This window comes from Ostrinia furnacalis, unplaced genomic scaffold (assembly GCF_004193835.3).
Source record: "Ostrinia furnacalis isolate ACB-3 unplaced genomic scaffold, ASM419383v2 OfSCF2054, whole genome shotgun sequence".
Taxonomy (NCBI): domain Eukaryota; kingdom Metazoa; phylum Arthropoda; class Insecta; order Lepidoptera; family Crambidae; genus Ostrinia; species Ostrinia furnacalis.
The window spans coordinates 1649170-1671228 of NW_021132293.1; the positions used below are offsets into that span (position 1 = coordinate 1649170).

The 22059-nt window shown below is 37.4% G+C and overlaps 1 protein-coding gene across 6 annotated transcripts in view; it reads right to left on the reverse strand.

Annotated features, from left to right (window-relative positions):
- mbl (splicing regulator muscleblind) overlaps positions 1-22059 on the reverse strand; it is a 343781-nt gene that overhangs the window by 128106 nt on the left and 193616 nt on the right. Inside the window, exon 1 of one of the 6 annotated variants that reach the window (XM_028307003.1) lies at positions 13446-13620. The exons of the other annotated variants lie outside the window; for them this stretch is intronic. The gene's annotated coding sequence lies outside the window, so the exon portion shown is untranslated. Of the gene's footprint in view, positions 1-13445; positions 13621-22059 lie in introns of those variants that run through there. 6 annotated transcript variants of the gene reach the window in all.

Genomic DNA, 22059 nt, shown 5'->3' on the forward strand with positions numbered 1-22059 from the left:
TTCATAACTTTCGCCTTCGCAATGTCTGTCGATGGAGCCGGGGCGAAAAGGTTTCAATAATAAATTTTTCGTAAGCCCGCTCTGTTATCCCCGCGAGCGCCCAGGTACGTTTTACGGCCGCGCAAGGGAAAATAAACGAAAAATAAAATAAAAGTCAAAATGGCCAACATAAAACTATTTGCCCGAATATACGTCGCACAAAAACTTTTCAAAACATATACACGAGAACGAAACAGATATTGCGCTGGAAATGAAATCTGTACCCGATGCTATTGTGAACCGTTGTCATCCGATTGACGGTGAAATTCAATTTCGTAAAATTTCATGNTTTTCATGATTTTGTATGTAAATTTTATTGTGCAAAAACTTCATAAAGGAATTAAAATAATACATTAATTGGACTTTACATTCCAGTTTTCAATATTTTAATCAAGAAGTTTTACAAAACGTAAATACCAAGGGCTTCATTTTGTATCAATATGCATACATCAACATTTAAAAACTAAAAGCCATTAACATTAATAAAAAAGTATTTATCGCTCTTTCCATTTACAATAACTACTACTGAATAATATTGTTAACGAGATCTCAAACGTTAATTCCATGATTGTTTTAATTCGACTCACCCACACACCATTACAGTATAATATCGTGAATTACCTTAAACAAGAAGTTAATTCTGAGTGCGCTGTTATTTACAAACGGTTACAGTGATTTACGTTTAACTAAGTTTGAGATTTACAGTATCATGAAAGCATTAGACAGTTTTATGGGGAATAAAGACGTTACGGCGACAACAATGAGCGGTTGCCTCGTGAAATACTAAATAACTGTTATTACAACGTTGTATGTATGAATCCTGTCACACACACTGTGTTACACACATTATTGCTGTAAACAACAATGGAAGATCTTAAGTCACTAACCTACCCTAACAATGATAACGAAGAAATGATTATTGGAGTCTATAAGTCGTAAATTGGAAGTTAATTGGTTCCTATCCGGCTCGAAGGACCATGTGGCGTCGAGTAAATGACGGAACAAAGGAATAATATTATTATTGGTTTACATACGCAAACAAAAGCAATTAGTTCTACCTATTCATTTCATCAGACTTCATCGGAATCGTATAGGTACATGAAAATGGTACAATGGTATTAAGTTCATGTTTGCGGTTATACTTTAATTAAATTTTATAAGGTTTCCAGAGAAACAATACCGAGACTTGTGTCAAAGTCGATAAGGAAAAGGATTAGGGAGCAGATTTTCTAAGAATTCCTAAATGATTCCCGAATTTTGTATCATTTTTTCAGGTATTCGATTTACGTAAAAGTTTTTTACCGTTTGATTATAACTTAAGTACATAAAGATCGATAGGAGTACACAAGGCTGATAGATTATACGTATGTTAAGTCAATATAAACAAGTTACTGCTGAGTGAAGGAGTTTGTTTGCATCGAACTAAATCGCGCACGCACCTAGTACCTAGCGGGATGTTTGGAGACACGCAATACTTTCTCTGCTGACAAGGATTTTGCTGGTTTTATGGTTTATATTAGAATGGCCTCGGCTAGCGTAATTTACTGCAAACATTTTCTTTATTTTGTTTTTTCCTCTGTTGAAGTAACAATCAAATCTTCGATAGCATTCCAACTACCCATTAGCAAGCGTACAAATGGCGAACTTTGCATTCTCTTCCAGTCAACCTTTGGGCCAAACTGTTCTAGTACGATTCAAACTTGCTCATCGATATGCGAATCCGAATGCGAGTTTCGAAGTTGAGTAAATAAAATTATAGTAACGAATAAATTTCTCAAATGGCGTGTTGGTGTCGCGTGATGGGGTACATTATGGCGCCGCGCACGTCAGGCGAGCTCCGTGTCGGTCGACCTGCTTCGCACGTGATAAACTACCTCATATACTCTTGTTTTTAAGGTACAACACTGTGTTCAGCCATAGGACATTCTTGCAGGCAAAAAAAAAACAAAAAATCTGAATTTTCTTTTCTACGGAAAAGTTTAGTAGCAGCTGACAAGATCTACCTAGCATGTTGCTGTCATCAGACGCCCTAGACTCAGATGAACGGATATATCGCCTCATAAGATACACGACCTAACAGATACAGACTGGGAGGCGATTTGTTACATAGCAGCGATCACAATAGATCAAAATCGCTCGCAGTGATATTATATTGCTGGACTAGAGCAGCCACTCAACACAATAAAAGGTGATAACAAATACAAGGTGTTCAAAGTCTGAAATGCCTTTTTTTATAAACGTCACTCCGTGTGAAATCTCAGTAGCGTCACAGATCTGTATGCAAATAAAAGCAAGTCGCAGATAACTATTTGAGGTGTCACATTGCCCTATTACCTCAGATCTATGCCTCGCTGAAGGCGTTCAAAGAAAAAGAGCAGCTAACCTGGTTTGCATCCCACAAACTACCTCATACGTCCCGCAGCTTAGCAGATGTTGTGTTTAACTCGGTTCCCGAGGGCAAGGAAAGTTGTTAAGCTTTACAGGGACCCTTGGGCTGCCACTTCATAATATCAGATCAACATCACCCCAAATTTTTGGCTACCCAAGATAGGATCGTCTGACCTATTTTGCAGGTGACAAACTACATCATATCACACTGTTAAACCGGCACCCGAGGGTATGATTTGAATAGAGTTACTAGCAGCACCTTTAGGCGTCCACTTCATAAAGCCGAATCTGTTTCACTGATCGTATCAAGGTAATATGATTTTCGAGAACGCTAAATTTCGTAGTTGCTGTAGTAATTATTACAATACCTAATCGACTACCTCATCTTACCTGACTTCGCTTGAGTTGATTTCGATTTGTCATATAAAGACGATGATTAAAGCGTCATTTAAGGGATTTGCTTTTATCAAATAAACGAATTTTATTTTATTCTCTCAAACATTTAACAGAATATAATGGTAAATATTTTTTCTCTAACTCAATCGTATAGAGATAAATCAATTAAATGTCTTTGAGACGTTATTGAGAATAAATCATTCTAAAACGGTCTTAAATTTCCAATGCTACCTAAAAGGTAAGTCCCAAATGAAGGGCTGAGATTTATCGTGTCGAGTCACAACATTTTAATAATTACTGAAAACTCCCTACGGAGGGACCGATCAAATACTCGCTCATTGTTTCAACCCTGTTCATACTGTAGCTACTTTAATTCATCATAAGGAACGATCTAAAGATTCTGTATTTTGTACCAAAAGGATGGGTAGTAAAAATTACTCACTTCCTTCCATTGAGTACAGTCTAATTTTTTAGAAATCAGCAGAAATGTCATCAAATATGGCCAACTGACATAAAAATATTTTTAGTCTGTGAACTAGTGATGCGACAAAACCTCTCGTTAATCGCGAAGTGAAATGTTGTAGTACTTGCGTATCATCGCCGGGTGATCGTCAAAATACTAAAAATATGCAACAAAGTAGAGTTGCCGCGAATAATGGTTATAGCGAATAGTCGAATACCGATTAATCGCCATTCACTTTGGCGAATAGTCGAATAACTCGACATTACTATTCGACATAAAAATATTAAAATTATTTCTAATTTCTTCTAAGGTTGTGAAAAAAGAAAACAATAAAGTTAAATAAATCTGTTTCATGTTATACATACCTACTACATATACATATGTAGTAAATTTTAGGCATGTTTTGAAGAATCATCTATAGTATAGAGCAACCTACTGAAGAGCACCCCAAGAATGCCACTGCTGAAGAAATCGCCCACTACATCGCATTAGCAAAGGCCGACAGAAAAATAAACCCATATGAATGGTGGACTTTGAGTACCAATAAGAATAGATTTCCTATATTAAGTAAGCTTGCTAAATGATACTTAATCACACCAGGCAGGTTTAATTTACGAGGAAAAACGAAACCGACTTGCTCCCGAACGTGCAGAAAAAAATGATTTTTTGTACCACAATCTGCCTCTGTTGGATTTTAAATATTAATTAAAAAGCCTAACTAATTTAATTTCATGAATATGATAGGCACAGGTATATAATTATAAATAATAATTGATATTGTGTATTGTTTTGTTAGGGAAAATAATAAAAATATGATTATTTTTAACTCATTAGTTTTTTTGGTCACTAAAAGTTTATTTTAGACGACTATTCGCCAAATGCCGAATAATACTAGCTATTATTCGGTATTCGACGAATATCAAAAAAATGTCGAGTAATGCCGAATACCGAATAATAGCGAGTATTCGCGGCAACTGTACAACAAAGTCGCAACATTGAATGTGAACTGATTATGAAATTTTCGAGAACAGGAAACAAACTGTATGCACAGATGTAATCNTTGTAGCTACTTTAATTCATCATAAGGAACGATCTAAAGATTCTGTATTTTGTACTAAAAGGATGGGTAGTAAAAATTACTCACTTATTCCCTTCCATTGAGTAGCTTTGTTGCGGTCAAGTTTGATTGAACAAGGAAAATATCGGAAAATTTATGGCTGTAAGAGCTTGTTCACATTGCTCACCGGAATAAAGACTTAACCTTACTTAACCTTTTCTATCGCAACATTATTTTGAATGACGTGTATTTTTTTCGAGCTATTTACGTACAAAAGGTGAATTATGAATACATTTAAATATAGGTAATTTATGAGATCGTAGTTTATAGCTGTGTGTAAACCTTATCAATGATGACATCAAAGGTGTGTCGTCAACGTACTAGTCATTTAATTGCTGCGCAAGTTGCAACTGCCGTGAGCGGTACATACGTCACAGCGTCACAGGGCAGGTCGGAAGCCGCTCGCTGAAGGCACAGACGCCCGCGCCGCGAGTGACACGTCCTTCCGCCGACGCTTCATAGCGTGCACACCGACACCATCCCGTGTTTACGCTACACTGTATGTCAGCAAAAATCTCTAGAAATGTAATTTTGATTTGCGAAACCGCTGCTCACGAAATCTAAAAGCAAATGACAAAGGGACACAAAAGGACATCCAGCGTTGGGACTTTCATCAAATGCACACACGCACACATATTTCTCTCGCACTTATTGTTCTCGTATTACCATTAATCCCTTGAAAGGGAAAGCAAACCGCCTTCATATATTTTGTAATATAGCGACGCGTCGGATCTGTATAAAATGAAAGTCGTGTCGCGAGTCCTACGCTCTAATAAATATGGAGCTCGAATGCGACCCTAATCGGGAAGGCAAAACGGCAACAATGCAAACAGGCGTGGTATCAAATTGTCGAGCATGCAAACACATTAAAGGGCGCCGTGCAAACGACGCCTAATGATTATCTCTCTTATACATTTAGAGGACGGTAAAAAAAAGAAACGTAAATAAATGAGATATATTTCATTGTTCTTTGTTTTAGGAGGGCCGGGTGGCAGCTGGACGGCGGGAAATGTCGCTTATCTGACGCCGCACCTTTGTCGGTAGGCGTTGACCCACTTCGAGTGCCACTGGCCGCTGCCGCGATGTCTTCAGATCATTTGGAAACCGATGTCGCCGATCACTAGACTGACCAGTCACCCTTTCGACCCTTCCATTGATTTAGATCGACGTATAATTAAATTCCGAATCGTGACCCATTTCGAGTTCAAAAATTCAAAACGCACGCTCAGATACGAAGCGTTCATTGCTTAATTGCACTGAAGAAACAAACGCGACGCTAATTTGCGGCGGAGCACGAAAGGTTGTGCGCATTTGCGAAATGGTGCGGCACATTCACGCGATTAAAACGGCAAGTTTCTGGCGAGGCCGATCGCCGGCGCGATAGGTCGCGGGGTCAAAAATAGCGAGGGCCGTACCTGGCGCCACCCCGCGCCGCTCAATGTCAACTTTCAATCACGGGCGGGCGGAAGGAAGCGGCCCGAGCGCTGCGGCGCAACCCCAGCGATACCGCACAACACCGCAATTATTGCTTTGCCCTTTTTTACGACGCCGCGCCTCCCTTGTCTCCTTGTCGTTTACATTCTGTCAAGTTAAGCCTCTCCGTGCCGAGTGCGCCCTGACAAAGTAGCGACATTCTCCCTTCTGCGGTTGACATTAATACACTTAACTCGGCGACGCAATCGTGGACAATCGTAATGGCTATTGAATTATCACTTTTCAACGGCACTACTGCAGACAAATGACTGAAGCGCTGTTTGTTTTATATACTAGCAGCAAAGGAAAAACATTGTGCAAGTTTTCTCTAGAATGTTATTATTTGAAATGCAACAATAAAATAAAAGCGACGGTAAGTGAGAACGCTGCTGTTATTGAAGTTGTAATTTTCTCTTTAGAGTATAAACTGGAACATAAATAAAACTTTTATTACTTTTTGTTTTCAACCTTTTGCCCTCTTTGTTTACGAAGCCCCGAGTAAAGCCTCTCCGTGCCAACAGTCGCTTTGTCAAGCGTCGAGTGACATTAGCTCGACCCACTGTCAGATAATTTGGAAGCCAAATAAAATTATGCCCAGCTCTATTTATTTCACGAATTTGTCACGATACAATTCAAGTGTCTATTTAGAAGCGATCAACATCTATGACAATCTTGACGGGAGAATGCTTTTAACTTCCTAAGGTGTTGCTAATTTTCTTAGTTGAACTTTGATGTCTTAATAGAGTAAGAAGGTGTGTAATTAGTCCATGAGAGCGCGTCCACGTGTGACCCGGGGTGGGGGGCGTCGGAAAGTTTCGCTCCAGGAAGGAACATTTTCATCAATATGTCAATTAGTTCACAATGAGCGAAGCGGACCAGCACAGGTGTCTCGTGCCCGAGCCGTTTGCCAGCCCATTAAGCAAATAACGAGTCCGCAGGATAAACTTGGAGGCAGTAAAGTTTATTAATGGCTCGATTACAAGCTCGACCCGAGGTGGAAAGAAGTGCTATCAATCAGTCAGGTGCGCGACGGCGGCACCGAGCCCCCTCGGTAACGCTAATAACAAAATTCCGACGCCTCTGTTTGTTTCTCGGGAAGGGGTGAAGATGAATATCCCAGTGCGTTTCCATCGGATGCCGCGACGCGAAAAACGACGAATGTTTTAATCTTGCGAGAGAATCTCAAAAACAATTAAGCTCGCTTTATTTACGCCCGCTTGTTATTGTCCGGTTGAGAAGTATCGTAAAATCTGGTCACAATGCTCGCTTTAAAATTCATGTCGTTCCTAACTTCAAACTTCTATCATAATTTTAGGTGGATTGTTCGAGCCCAACTGTCTTAATTCCAGTTAAACAACTAGGTACTTATAGATACAACAAGCCCCCGATATCCATTATATGAAAACTTTCCCAAAAGCTTTCAGATTGTCATTTGCGCTGAAAATTCTGCAATACGCTTACGCAGTTATGAACTGTTACATTAATGGCATCTACATTAATTTATTGAATGGTAATTGAAACATTAACTCATTTTAAATGCCTTGATGGCCGCTTGGGTACCTTTGCCGGAAAAAGCTTACAATGCAATTATTTTCACTCGGAACCCAGTTTCCTGGTAAGCAATTGAAACTGTTTAACAACATTCAGTAAAAGGGCTTTGTCAACAAAAAATTGGGTAAAAAAGTTTGAATTAACAGATCAATCTGAAAAAAGTTTTGCAACAAAGTCAAAATCAATCATTATTGTAAACTTTATGTTAAAATATGATATAAGTAAAAGGAAACAAAAATTCATGATCTTGGATAACTTATCGTAAGTTATCGTACTACCATTAAATTGCTTATTGACTTTTGCATAACAGTTACCGCTTGTCTGCTATCAGAGCCCAACTGTCCCGGCCACCGAATTTTGTTCGCAATCTATTGCCCGGAAGGCGACCGCCAATGCCAATTTGCACTGTCCACTCTAGAATTCGCCTGTTCCACCAACGTCCATCGGTTTATCGATAGATTAATGTTTATTGTCACTTCAATTTGCTTCCTTATCAAAGTTTCTTTTCTATGTACATCATTCAATCTGTCAGNCAATTCTGACCAAACACAATTCTAACTCAATTGTGTTTGTCAGAAGACTATGAACTGTTTTTTTCTGTGGTTATAGGGATTCCCTCCATGGTTAATTCTGACCCTCGACTCCATATCCAGAATGTGCCGTTGTTATAGTCTTCGCATAGGTTTTTGGATGAAGGAGGTTCAGGCGGTTAGGCAACCTCTTTTTTGACTAATTTTAATGGAGTTCCAAGATTTTAAAGAAATCACGATGCATTGTATTATTTGTTTGAGAATGTAACTCGGACATCTTATATGATGAAAAATATAAATAAAAAATATCTATATTTCTTCTTTAGACTAATTTGTTCAACTAAATGAATTATTCTTACAAATGCTTTGAAGGATCCTTTACATGTCTCATGATTTTTTGCCCTACGCGTTTCGCTTTGGCAAATGCATTGAATTAATGAATTAATTAGATAACATACGTTAAAGTTTTGATTGGTGCGAGGCTAAGTGCGTAGGCGTTGCAGTGTCAGGAGAATAGGTAAACCGGGAGGCAGTGGAGCGCGCTCGCCGCTGTCCGAATGGCTCAATTACAGTTAATTCGCTGCGCACACACATTCGGCGCATGCATGTGCGGCGCCCGTTAATGTATGTAAATGCATGCGACCGGCCGCGGCCCCCGACGTTCACAATATTGCGACATTAAACGGAATATGGCCGACTAGACGGACATTTTCGACAAAAGTCGACATTTGCAACGTTACGCAGCCACTCATCTGCATTTAACAGCGTTTTCGGATTTGACTACACTGAAATGTTGGGTGTGGAGATTTCTTCACACTGGTCTTTTTAATTAATCAGGGTAAGTTTTTAATAACTTGAAGTTTTGAATTGAACCCACGACGACCCTCGAAGGGCGGTGGAAAATTTGAAACTCTTAACGCTTAAATTTTTTTTTAACACGTTGGACGCAACGCGGCCCACCGGTGAGCCTCGAACAATACAATTTTTATTGTGTCTAGCGTCTCGGCGTTCAATGACTTAACTAATCAAAATAGGGTTTAGATAATAATATAGCAAGCCTAAATCTAGATAGTAAAACTTTTATGATTTCAAGAATTATTGTGACGACCACACCTAACTAAGGGAACATGAGTCATTTCCAAGTTACTAATCTTTTAAACAATAAAAAAATAATTATTAATTTATACTGCACTCTTAAGAATACGCGAGATCTGCAATAACATTGGTGTTTTCGGATACAAATAAAAGATAACAACCATAAACAGGTCATTGTGCACTACTACTTAGTCTCAACATAATTATTATAACGTCTTTGAATAACCAATGAAGGGCATAATAAACATTTAAAAAAGATCGAATGTCTCGGCAAGCGTTTAGAGGGTTGTATTCGAAATAAGAGGTACCTAGAGTAGAATTGTGTTTGGCGAAAAATAAGATAAGTAGCAAATAAACTATAAATTCAGTTAGGTAAATAACGCACCTAATGTATTTTGATCGGTAGAGATAGATCAGCGAAGCCTAAAATGAAATATCTTTATGCGAATAACGGATGCTCGATAAATAACGATTGGCAAATTCGATACAATGAAAATGTCGAGTGGCCGTAAATGATATCAGAGCAGATATTGGAAAGACACCCATGGTATTGTTACTTTATCCGAGATCAGTTAAAGGAGACTGCTTCAAAACAATATGCTTTGAAAAATTGTTAAAATATTCATCTATCTATACCTACGAATATTATAAAGCTGAAGAGTTTTTTGTTTGCGCTAAAGTCAGGAACTCTGGTCCAATTTGAAAAAAAAATTTTTGTGTTGGATAACCCATCGAGGAAGGCTTTAGGCTATTTAACATCACCGTACAGCCAATAGGGGCGGAGAAAAATGTTGCAAAAACGGGAAACATTAGTCAAACTATTTTCATGCGTACGACTACGAAGTCGCGGGCATAGCTAGTATCCATGCATACTAAAATATTATCGCGTAATGAAATTTTATGTACAGACAGAATATCAGACCATACATTTTCCTTGTAAAACAGGCTCTATCACAACTAGGTACATTGTTTAGCTTACTCAAGTAAAAGCCAAGGGAGAGAGCTGTATTTGCCAACTGAGTTACGTTTGTTTTTCATATACTCATTTCACATAAATCATTACAGCATATATATTTCTTATCTTACGAACGTATATGATTTATACTATTATAAATGATAAAAGTTGAGTATACTTGAAAGCAATAAAGCTTTGTTAGGAGCATAAATGACCTACATGACAATGGGTCTATCAGAAGTACGAGAAAGTAGATCAGAGGTTGAATCAATATCGGTGTATAAAATACTTTTGTATTCTTGAAAAAAATACCATCGCTTAGCCTTAATGTAGCATTTTTAGAAGAAAGGACTACATCTCCTAAAAATTATAACTTCCAAGGGAAAATAAAATTGCTTGACGTGTAACCAGACGACAGGCCTGGAACCCTATTAAATCCTGTTGTTTTTAGAGGTAGTTTTTCTTCAATTAAAGATCTATAGATAGTCTAATGTCGACCTTAGGTGCTCTACTAATTTAGGGCGCTTTCATCGTCTAAATTGAAAGCAATTTTCAAACAGATAATAATAACTTAACTTTATTTGTCCAAAACACAATCATTTGGTAGGCGAGATTGACAGCTATAGAGACAAGACATTTCATTAGGATGCGCTGGAGTAACATATCCAATATACTACAACTAACAAAATACCGCCAAAAGAACAAAGGTTTCTTTACTTAGATCCAGAAAACGCTTGTCTCCGATACTGAACATGCTTAACACGTTCAAAATTCATCAAGTTCGACGTGTGGTATGTACCCATTTTATTATTATTCGAGTACATAGCGTGGCGCGAGTTACGAGTATTGTCGCCATTCTTTATGGCGCTCTAAAACTGTATAAAAGTGATTAACAACTTTGGGTGAGCCGTTGATTATTGCAGGCTAAAGTTTATTTGGTATACTGCAGGGAAAATGTTTTACAAGCATTGTGACATCTTGTTTTGGGAAACTTTTTGTTGTAACCAATACTCTACAACTCTACAAAGTAATATAAATATGACTAAGAATGATATGACAGTTTAACTTTCCCCCGGGACAAACTTGACCTTCATTGGTTGTGTTTTTACACAGGAGTTGCAGTGGTGGGAAAGAGAGGTGGAAATAGTCCCGTATAAACTAATATAAAAGACGATCTGCATTTGTAAGCAAATAGAGCTTTTCCAAGCTATTGCTCTTTCACATTTTGATAAGAATAGCAAGACGAACTGATAACAACTTCATGTCAGCTGTTTTAATAGGCTGCAATGTCATGAGTCTCATCTTATAGATAAGATAAGAGATCGTTCACATTTTGCACTAAGTTGGCCTCAAACTGCAAGTGACGACCAATAAAAAGGTGATTACATCACGCCAATTTAACATTTATTACAAGCTTTTTATTACTTTCACATGTCTGGTGTCTGTCGTCAAATCTTGCAACTTAAAATTGACCCACTTCCCGGTTTCCTATTGAGCTGAAATTTTGCATACATGTGTAAGTCCGATGACAATGCAATATTATGGTACCATTGAGCTGGTCTGATGATGGAGTCGGGAGGTGGCCATAGGAACTCCTAAACAAAACGGCGGAAACTCATCGAGTTTGGGTTCGTTGGATTTGTCTTTTCGAGCACTTTAGTGTTAGATAACGTCCAGGGTCCTGAGATTAAGATATAACTAAAAAGTGTAAAATAAAATTATAATAAAAATAAACTTTTTTAAAAACAAGCTTTTATTCTGAATTTCGAAAGCTTGTAGCGCAAACAGAGAAAAAGAGGAATAAATTCCATGCGCGATACAAACTTTCGAAATTCAGAATAAAAGCTTGTTTTTAAAAAAGTTTATTTTTATTATAATTTTTGTTATTGCACTAAGCATCTGCGATTGATGTAAAATGTATTCAAATTTCCACGTGACCTGTGTGGGCGTCGCTTTATGCGATATTTGTATGAGGCGCGTGCGCAGACTTGACATGACATGATCATGGAATAAACAAACACAAAGAAACTACCTTGTTGAATTGAAAAAACTGAAAACACAAGTAAGTTCAGATGCTGAAAAAGCAAGAACAGATACTCTACTTAAAACAAAAGTTCAGTTGAAACAGGCTTTGCAGTTTGATTTCCAGCCATAATTTCTATGGAAAAAGCTATCGTTTACTACCTTACACAAATTTTTGTACAAGAATAGTCCCAGGTATAGTTAGTTTAAACTAAAAGTTTCTATAAGTTACTTACGTATAACTTCTCATGCCAACGGAGTGCGAGAGAACGCGATAGTCAAAATTCTAAGAATGGTAGAGTTCTGATACAAGCTGATGGATACATTCTGTAATTTGACGTTAAGCCATTTCTATGAATCTGCTCTACTATCGAGTTGAGGTAAAATGTTGTTGTGAAATAGCTCTTATTGCAATCACTTATGAAGCCACTGTATTTGACTTAATGTACCGTGTGTACAAAAAGCTACTATAGGAGTTAGCCATCAATCGCCCAATGGTAGTATAGTTACCACATTATTTTGAACTTTATTGGCTTGTGTTAAGATTTTTTTTAACTTGCGTATCCGATTAAGGGTTAGGCCACTGATGAACTAGTTTGATTGATTTATGACAATAGGTAATTAATTAAAATGACAATTGTCTGAAGTAGGCATTTTGCCAGACACAATACACTCACAAACAACAAACACGGCGCGCCTCACAGCACGTGTTTACCACATGTTATTGCTAAAACTTATCGACTTTTATTTTTATGCTCATTAATATGATAACATGCAAAAACAACAAGACAAAGAACTCTACATTTAGAAGCCAACTGAATACAGAGACTGAATCTTTAATAAATTAATATAAGGAGTGCATTTAAACATATTTCAGATATCAAGAACGCTTATTCCTCCAGTAAAAGTTGTCCCCATAAAACTAGGAGAGAAAACACCCTTTAGCCATTGCATTTGTGATGTCTACCGCCCCCTATGGACGGCCAAGGCGAACCTTTGTTGTAAAAGCGCACATTGTCATGGTGATTCATATCTGTCAACATTATAATCACGTTTGGGGCGAAACATAAATAGATTTTACCAAATAGAGTCATGAAATTACAACCATTTCTTTTCAGTCAAATGATGGCAAAAACTAGAGATCTAAAGACATGTGCAGAAGGCTTATAAGATTAAACAAAATCAGTATCGAATAAAGAGAATCCAATCGGAATTTCGTCTCTACAATTTTTTGGCATTCTCATATTCCACGATCCGAATTTATGAAAGCAATATAGCCCAGATGTACCTACACTGCTATATAGATTCTTATCTACCTCTACATTTCACATAAAAAGCTAAAAGACTGAAATTGAGCATCGTACGTGATGTCAGAGAGGTTATGTTCACGACAAACAAAAATATTAAGGCGTTTACCTCGTTTCGTCGGCGATCCGGAGGCAATATCACTGTAATACCGCACAGTTTGCTTCACACAAATGCAACAATATAAATTTTAGTTAAATAATACGTTTGCATCACAGAAATAACAAAATAAAACGGAAAACATTGAAAGCGGATAAGAAGCGCGACACGAAACGGCAAGCTAAGTAGCAGCTGACTACGGGCGACTGACAGATGTGACTTTGCACACGCGTCATTTTGACTTTATGGGCTAACCTTTTTGAACGAAACCTGTTTGTGAATGCTTTTCGAAAATGAAAAAAGTTTTTATGCTTGACCTACTTTTAAAAATAACTCATACTCTACAAAATTATATTCAAAAAAACTTTTTTTATAAAGATAAAGAACGTTAAAAAGTTAAATGAAATAGAAGAATAAATTCCAACAAAATTAAAAATAAAAATTTTTAGAACCAAAAAATTTTTTTACATCCAAAAAAATTGATTTTCATCAAAATAATAACAAAACAAAAAAAAACATCAGTTATGACGCCAGTACAAGGCTAGCCGCACGGATGCGCAACGTGGAGGAGTGGTGTGGGCGCGCACCGGCGTCGACGGCGTTGCCCTCTAGCGGGCATATTGTGAGTTATCGATTCTCCGCGCGCCGCCGCCCGCCATTGGCTCTACTCGGTAATTGGTTTATGTTGCTCGTTCGTAACATGAATTCAAATTTAGCGCGCTCAGGGGCTCTCCAATGAACAGTGCCGAGTGTTTGCTCAGAGAAAATTACCCGTTTCGGATAATAAAATCTAGTAAAATACTATTCGAACTTTGTTCGCACNTTTCGCACTCTGTGCCATGTTTCGAAGAGGTAAAATATGCAGGTTTGCCTCAAGAGCGCTGTATTGATAATAAAGCTGTAACTAACGAGCTCTGTGGAACTTTTTCCTGTATTTAACAATTGGAGATAAACCTACAGTATTCAAGTTTATTGTTCTCGAAAGTTGGTTGTTGTTAAAAGTTAAAATTTATAAAAATAACGCAAACATTTTGATTTTTTTGTTTGGTAGAGCAGCGCATGAGTGGCGTGACTCTACAATTGACGTACGGCGAAAGCGAAGTTTATAAAAGAAAATGTTTGAACTCGTGCAAAGTTACGTCGAAGTTATTATACGGGCACTTATGGTACTATACTCGTACTTTTCAGGCGTATAATATCCGGATTATAAGCATATTAGGTACTTTAATATTTGTATGCTTAATACAACTTTTACTAAAACTTAATTTACAGAATCGTTGCAAAGTTGCAATGTTCTACTTATTGACCAAGCACCGTAAGTAACTGTTTGTTTGCACTATTATGGCAATGGCTATTATTAAAAATTAATTTGTAGATTCCCATAATACGAATTATAATAATTCTCGTTCAAATCCTATGCGCTAGCAATAGCAATAACGCTTATTTTAAAACTCACATTTAAACAGTACGTGACTCTAAATATTATTAAGCTGATTTCGTTAAAATAATATCACAAAACCATCAATTATGCACCTCCATAATAATGCTGAAAAATTTGCGATAAACAAAGCAAATTTCGTGTATGGGAGCAGGTTGATTTGTTCCGAACGACGCCCCATGCACAAAATGGGGGGTGGATGGGGGCGGATATTTATGCACGTTAATAAGAAGCGGGGCAGACCAGACAGAGCCTACTTTAGCTTTACTGGAGGTATGTTACTTAGATGGTCGCACACCTCCGGGAATTTTGTTTTGAAGCAATTTTTCTACGCCTAGAAGTGAAGCATGGGCATTTTCTTTCTTATTTCCAGAAATGATGTATTTTATACGTACAGGAAATGTGATAATTTTGTGTTACTACAAACGATATACTAAGATGCCACAAATAAAATGATTTTTTTTAGCAAAAAGTGCTCTCTCTGTAACCACTAGTTCAGGACAATCACAGAGCATGGAATCGTCGCGGGCGCGGGCGATTCCATGCTCCGTGAGGACAATAATGTAGAGCAGCGGTGATAAGAAGCAGTATAAGTAACTTAGACAAAATTTTGAGCCGCTTTTCAGAAGTTCAGAATACTTACATGGTCGCGAGCATGGCAATTTCTTTAAAGCTACTCAATTGTATAGTAGAGCTCTACAATCATGAATTCAATGCACAGAATAGAATAAAAGTGTAGAGTCAATACGCAGTACGTTCAGCACTGCCATCAGTAACGGAATGTAGCGCGAACTTGTATAAAATCTTCCCACAAGTGACTAAATTATTTAAAAAATTAAAAGCATTTCCCTTAACAGCCTCATTAAAGCACGTTGGTATTTCCTTACAAGAATATCTCGGGAGAAGAATATCTAACCGTGTAAGGCACCACACCGTCACATGATAAATCACTGCGTATTCAGTTACAAAAACTGCAGGTCTACTACGAACCGCTGTTTATTTAGTTTCAAGTCGATCTGTCACCGTCGCTCATGCTAGCATCTCGTTTTGCGTGAGAGGGATGGTAACATTCGAAATTTCGGAACGTTTTTCGGAGTAACCCCGCTGTTCCGTGCGATTTGACACACGCATACGAGAACGTAGACTGAAGAGGCTGGAATCTGAATAAATCCAATTACTACTGTAATTGACCATTGTGGAGTTCATAAATATTTCATTCGTGGTGCTGCAGTCCTAAAGGCGACCCAGCAATAATGGTGATGGTAAATGCCAGCGTTTCTACGCGTCCGTTGTGAATTTTCGATGAGTACAGCCTTTTGTGTTCGGAAATGTGAAATATTGCTTAAGACCTAAACGAGTTAGCACTTGTCTTCGGTACTATGAAGCTGTTGTTTGCATTACATAATAAACATTTTGTAGCACCATTTTTATTACAATGGATAAAATGTACACATTTTAGTGCCATCACTGTGGTCTAATGTTTACTTGGACTCCCTCGATCGTTGGATCTCTAAGGATCTCATCCGGGTTAGATCACCAGATGGGAGAGTCATGTAATGTCATTGTATCCACTTAGGTGAAAAATAAACCTAGGTTAATCATCCAAAAAGATATGTAATTCAGTGCTTCTGCAATGAGGGCACATTAAGCTCAGACCGATGTCCGATAGAGTCAGTCGCTTTTGGAAGCTCATATTACATAGAGTCATAATATGATATTAAATCAGTATTGTGACCTGAGTTTGATACGCCCAAAACATCAGATTTTTTTTATCTACAACTAGGAAGCTCTTGGTCTCAAAATTGATGATCAGGCCCAAGGTCTAAGTTTACGAAATGCTGCTAAAGTTAATATTACAAAATTAATCCATGCTTATCGACAGAAAACCCAAGTCCGTTTTGCTAAAAGGTTTCCAATTAATTGTTGATACAATCGGTTTTCCTTGTACTAATAGGGAAAGTGTTTACTCGAAACCGAACCGACATATCATTTTACCGGTTAATTTATCAAACTGTTAACATTATTTATTACTTATCTTTAACTTATTCACTGTTTCATCGGAACCGTAAGTAATTTGTTATCTATATCTACCTTCATTGGTATTGTGGGTGTAATGTCATTCTAAAATGGCACTGTAACTGAAAATGTGCACTTATGTTATTTCCATTAAAATGTAGATCATGAAACATGTTTGTAATTCAGGAAATAAGAGGTATTTTTTGTCAGGAACGAAGTAGGTAGGAAGTCACGGGCGCACGCGCACCTACAATAGTTGATAATGTCTATTCTTATATTTAAAGTTAGTACCTATATACGAGTATGACCTCATTGATTGCTTCATATTGTCCTTGGACTAGGCAAAAATATTACTTACCTATCCGATTAAAATTATTATATCCTCTTTAATATTTATAATATCTTCCAATTTAAACTGCCTGATATTTATTATGTCTTCTCATAATAATTTACCTATAAATATTTTATTTATAGATTGCATATTACTCTAGTAGTCTAGTAAGATTATGCTCAAGTACGAGTTCTATAATTTTAAAAATCCAAGTAAAAATCAGCAACTCCAAGATCTCTGACACTTGCTGTTAAAACACAGTTGACATTATAGTAGTCATATTGTAAGTGGGAAGGACTAAAAGTTAAAGTTAACACAACGCCGTTAAGTAATTCCGTTTCCAGCACAGCTATTAGAGCACAAAAGGAAATAATTTTGTTTACACGGACACCGTGGACATTGTTGAAAAAGTATTCGTAGTATAGTGAGGGAGCAGTGTTGCCATTTTCGTGGGACGTCCCAAGACTCAAAACTGTTTGGGATTGTTGCAAAAATCCAATACTATTAACTACTTATGATGCCAGGGGGTTAGATCATTAGATTAGTCGGTTCTACATTCAAAGATTCTGGTAAATAATTTTAAAAATCATTTAGGTCTTAAATTTTTTCTTAGTTTATTTTGTAATTTGTGGATATATTTTTGGAGGTTTCCAGTATAAGTCCCTTAGTTACAAAGATGAACGAACGTTAACTATTATGAAACTTTTTGATTCCCCAGATAATAAAAAGTAGACTTCGCAATCTAGCTGAATTTGTCTTTTTATATGAACTATCTATATTATTTATATTTTTTTCATGGAAAAAAAATTTTGTACGACCTTAATTTCACCTAGGATGCTGATAAGGCTTAAGTATCCTTTTGATTACGATTAAAATATGGAGAGGTTCTAAAACTAGGAGTCCAACAGCCAATGCTGGGAAAAACTGAATACCTTTGCAGTTTAAATAAATGAAACTGTCCGATTAGTTACTTTTGTCCCAACATTATGTAAAAGCAACTGGCACTATGTAGAGACCATTACAAACAAACAAACCCACACGTGCAGCAGAAGTGTTAACAATGTGGATAATAAAGGATGGTTATTATGTGCTGTATAATGGCGTTATTTGTCAAGCGAGGTCATTTTCAATCTTTACTGGGCCTTCTGTATCATTTAAGTGACATGTGAAGTTAATAATAATATACACACATACCCAAAAGACTCGATAAAAATCTACAACCACCGTTCAAAATCCTGAAATTTTATAACTGGCTAAGCAGTCAAATATTCTTCTTACATTGCTGAATACTGGTCTTGCACCACGTAGAGCGAATTTGAATACATTAGCAATTTCTTTATGATATATTATTACCTATATGCGGTGAACGTAAAGGGAATGTACAGATACTTCTTATTGTAGGTACATTGCAATGAACTGATAAATCACAAGAAAATGTTAAGTTGGTGGCGGAACAATTATCGTAAGGGAGGATGGAAATTAAGCAGATGTATCTACTTAATTTAAGATTATACTAATTTTATTTAGTTATTAATAATACTCTACTGAAGTAAATGATACTATTTCTATATTTCACACTTTAATGGCTTGCGAACTTAGACAAAGTTAAAACAAAGTAGGTATTTTTTTTATAGGACATATTCACGCTAAGCAGTAATACTCGTATTATAGGTATATTTCCAGACTTGAGGCATAATATTCTAGATTAAACTCTAGATGGGTATCTGAATAGAACTAATCGCTCATTTTGCAACGGCAGTTCCTGAGTTGAGGGCTCAACAACGCAAACTTAAGTCATCGGTTTGAACTAGAAACCTAAGACTGTGTTGGGAGTAGTACGTAGTTTAACCAGACCTATACATAGCAGGCCTAATTGAAACGGACGCCAAGGGAATGGAAATAGACTATTAATTAGTTTGCTTAATGTAATTCAGTAAATTAACTTCCACGAGTACACGTTTTGTAGCCCTTAACCTAAGTGGTCAATGAAATCTTTAAATGCACAATCGAGAAACGAATAATCGAATCACAAAAACAAAATGTCGACGTATCGCCAATGGAATTATCCATAACTGCATTACGCATTGACTTAGCCCCGCGAGGGGACACAGGACAAAAGGTCTCGACTTTATTTAAATCTAATAACCGAAGCAATGTTTTCAGAAGGGGTGAAACGAGGAAGGGAACAGCCAGGATGGGCCGCAGCCCACCGATTTCCCTAAATTACATCTCGCTTTGTTTCACAAATCGCCCAAGAAAATAATCCTGAAAGGAGGAGGCGGGCCAGGTGCCCGTCTTACGGTATTTATGAACTTTCTGAATAAACACCGACTCGGCAAAGAATGGCCCAACTACCCCTACAGTCATTCCCGCACCAACCGATATTTTCATCCATAAATCCCAACTTTTAATGTCTCTTTTATTTCATTACTTGTTTTGCAAAAACTTTGCAACTAAAACTCATATTATAGACACTGAAATACCCAGCAAAGTTATCGTCAAAGAAAGAAGAAAATCCGTCAGAAGCAAATCGAAAGTTGTCGAACAAGAAATTACACGATACGCGTTTATTTGAGGGAACATTATTTAAATGAAGATTTTTCAAAGCGAAAAAGTTAGGGGAGGTCGTTTCGCGTTCGCATGCATCGCATGCCCCGGCACACCGCCGTGTGTGGAAAACTTTTGCACTTTGCAAAATGCATAAGAAGTTCGAAACATTCAGCTTGGGACTCGACAGTTCTTAAGAATTTAGCGATTTTTCCATGCACCGGCATTATTAAATTCGAAAAGAACATAGTGCTCGTCTAATTCGCGCACCGTGCCGGTCGGTCATTACGCAGCGGCGAACAAAGTTTCGAATGGTTGGAGTTTTCAAAACGCGAATTAGAGCAAATAAGATAGCTTGGGCAAATTTATTTTGTTGGAGGATAGTTGTGAATTTTGCACGGCGCCGGGCTGCAGTATGCGGCGCACGTAGCGGCTGTCTGCGGCGCGGGCGCGGCCGCGGCGCCCAATATTCTGCCGCCGCGCTCTTTTATCACTGAACCTCATTTATTATTTAACGGCACTGTACTCAAACATACTCAGAAACGTAAAACTCACTCCGTACCTCGCCTTTATGACGGATCGATGGAACCAGATCCGTCAGCCCGAACGCCTTTGGACTCCGCTTACTCGTACTTGTATAAACTCCTTGGACAGGAACGTTTAATCCGAAAAAGCAATCTCGAAAGAGGCAATAGGAAGAGGATTCCGTGCATATTTATTGCCGGTCTCTAAACCGTTTCTCGGGTAATTCGGTACAAGCAAAGCGACATTATTTTTGTAGTAATTTCGGCGAATGTCCTTTAAAATATTCAGAGCGCTGTAGCTGAGCCCATTAACGTGCCCGGGCGCAATTCGGAGCGGGGGCTCGTCCGCAAATGGCGGCGATATCATTAAGTTGACCCCCGCAACTATCCCGGCAACTTTTTCCCAATATTACACCGGAGAGGTATTCGCGACGTGCGCCGTCCTGGGGAATTTGTTTACACTTCACACATACATCGCTGACACTCGGCCGCGTAATTTAGTGGCCTAGATAAAACTTGCAAATATTTCCATGGTTGTCAAAAGTTACACCTTTAATTTTTAGTTAATAGCATTTTATCATCGGAAGCCGCACTGAATTTTTAGTTACACATTTTTTTGCTATGATTAAAAAAAATAAACATGATTTTACGTGCTCAATTAATTTTAATTCTGTAATGTTATACAATTTATCTGTGTTAAACTATAAGCTTTAAATAATATAAAAATAAAATAAAATTCCTCGGATTGCTTTGTTTCAAACAGCATTATTGCCACATTATTTCGATTAATAAACGAGAAAACTGAAAGTAATATCCGAGATTACTCCCTACGTAAACAATAAAAACATTGCTGATCAAATTATTCGTGTTTCTCCGCGAAATAGATTACAAGCAAGGAAAGAAGTGTTCCCCTATCTCTACGCAAGATATGTGGCTCGGTGCGGAGATAGGTGTACGGAATTCCTAACTAAACTTAGGGGGATCCGCTAAAGAAATAACGGTGGAAAGTGGAAACTCACTACTACGAGGATCGAGTAAGTTATGGAGATGTGGCACCTCGTTTTTATAAAATGGCTAAAGATTATTTTATGAAAAATCACACGATAATTGGAAAATATTTTATGGTGATAATATTTATAGGTGTGGATTTATTTAGGTTTAACGAAAAGGAGCATCAAATTTAAGTTTTTTTTATTACAAATACTAGCTGACCCGGCGAACTCTGTTCCGCCTTAAAGGCAATAAATAAGCCATCGCAATTTTTCCTTATTTGCTCACCGTTTAGACCTACCCTGGACTACGACAAACATTTTAAAACCAAAATCAGCTCAATCGGTCCAGCCGTTCTCGAGTTTTAATCAGACTAACGAACAGCAATTCATTTTTATTTATATAGATAGATAGATTATGTTAAAGCGGCGTTAACGAGAAAATGAGTAAATTGTTATTAGAAATTACTATAAAGGACTCTTTTTATAATAATACAGGTTACGGAACGTATCTTATGTATGAATCTTACTGTACAATTGTACCTACATACTTATCATGTGTTGCAGCTATGGTGCCTTGAAGGAATAAATTAATATTACATTCAACTTTGCTATTATAGTTTTTGCAACTCACGAAGGCGAGTGAGCTTTACATGTGTGGTGGCTCGCACACACAAGTAAATTGCATAAAAAAATAATAAAATAAAGAATTGCAACAACTATACACAGGTTAACATTCGGTCAATTGAACAAACAGTCCGTTGATTCCTTATAGAGCGGG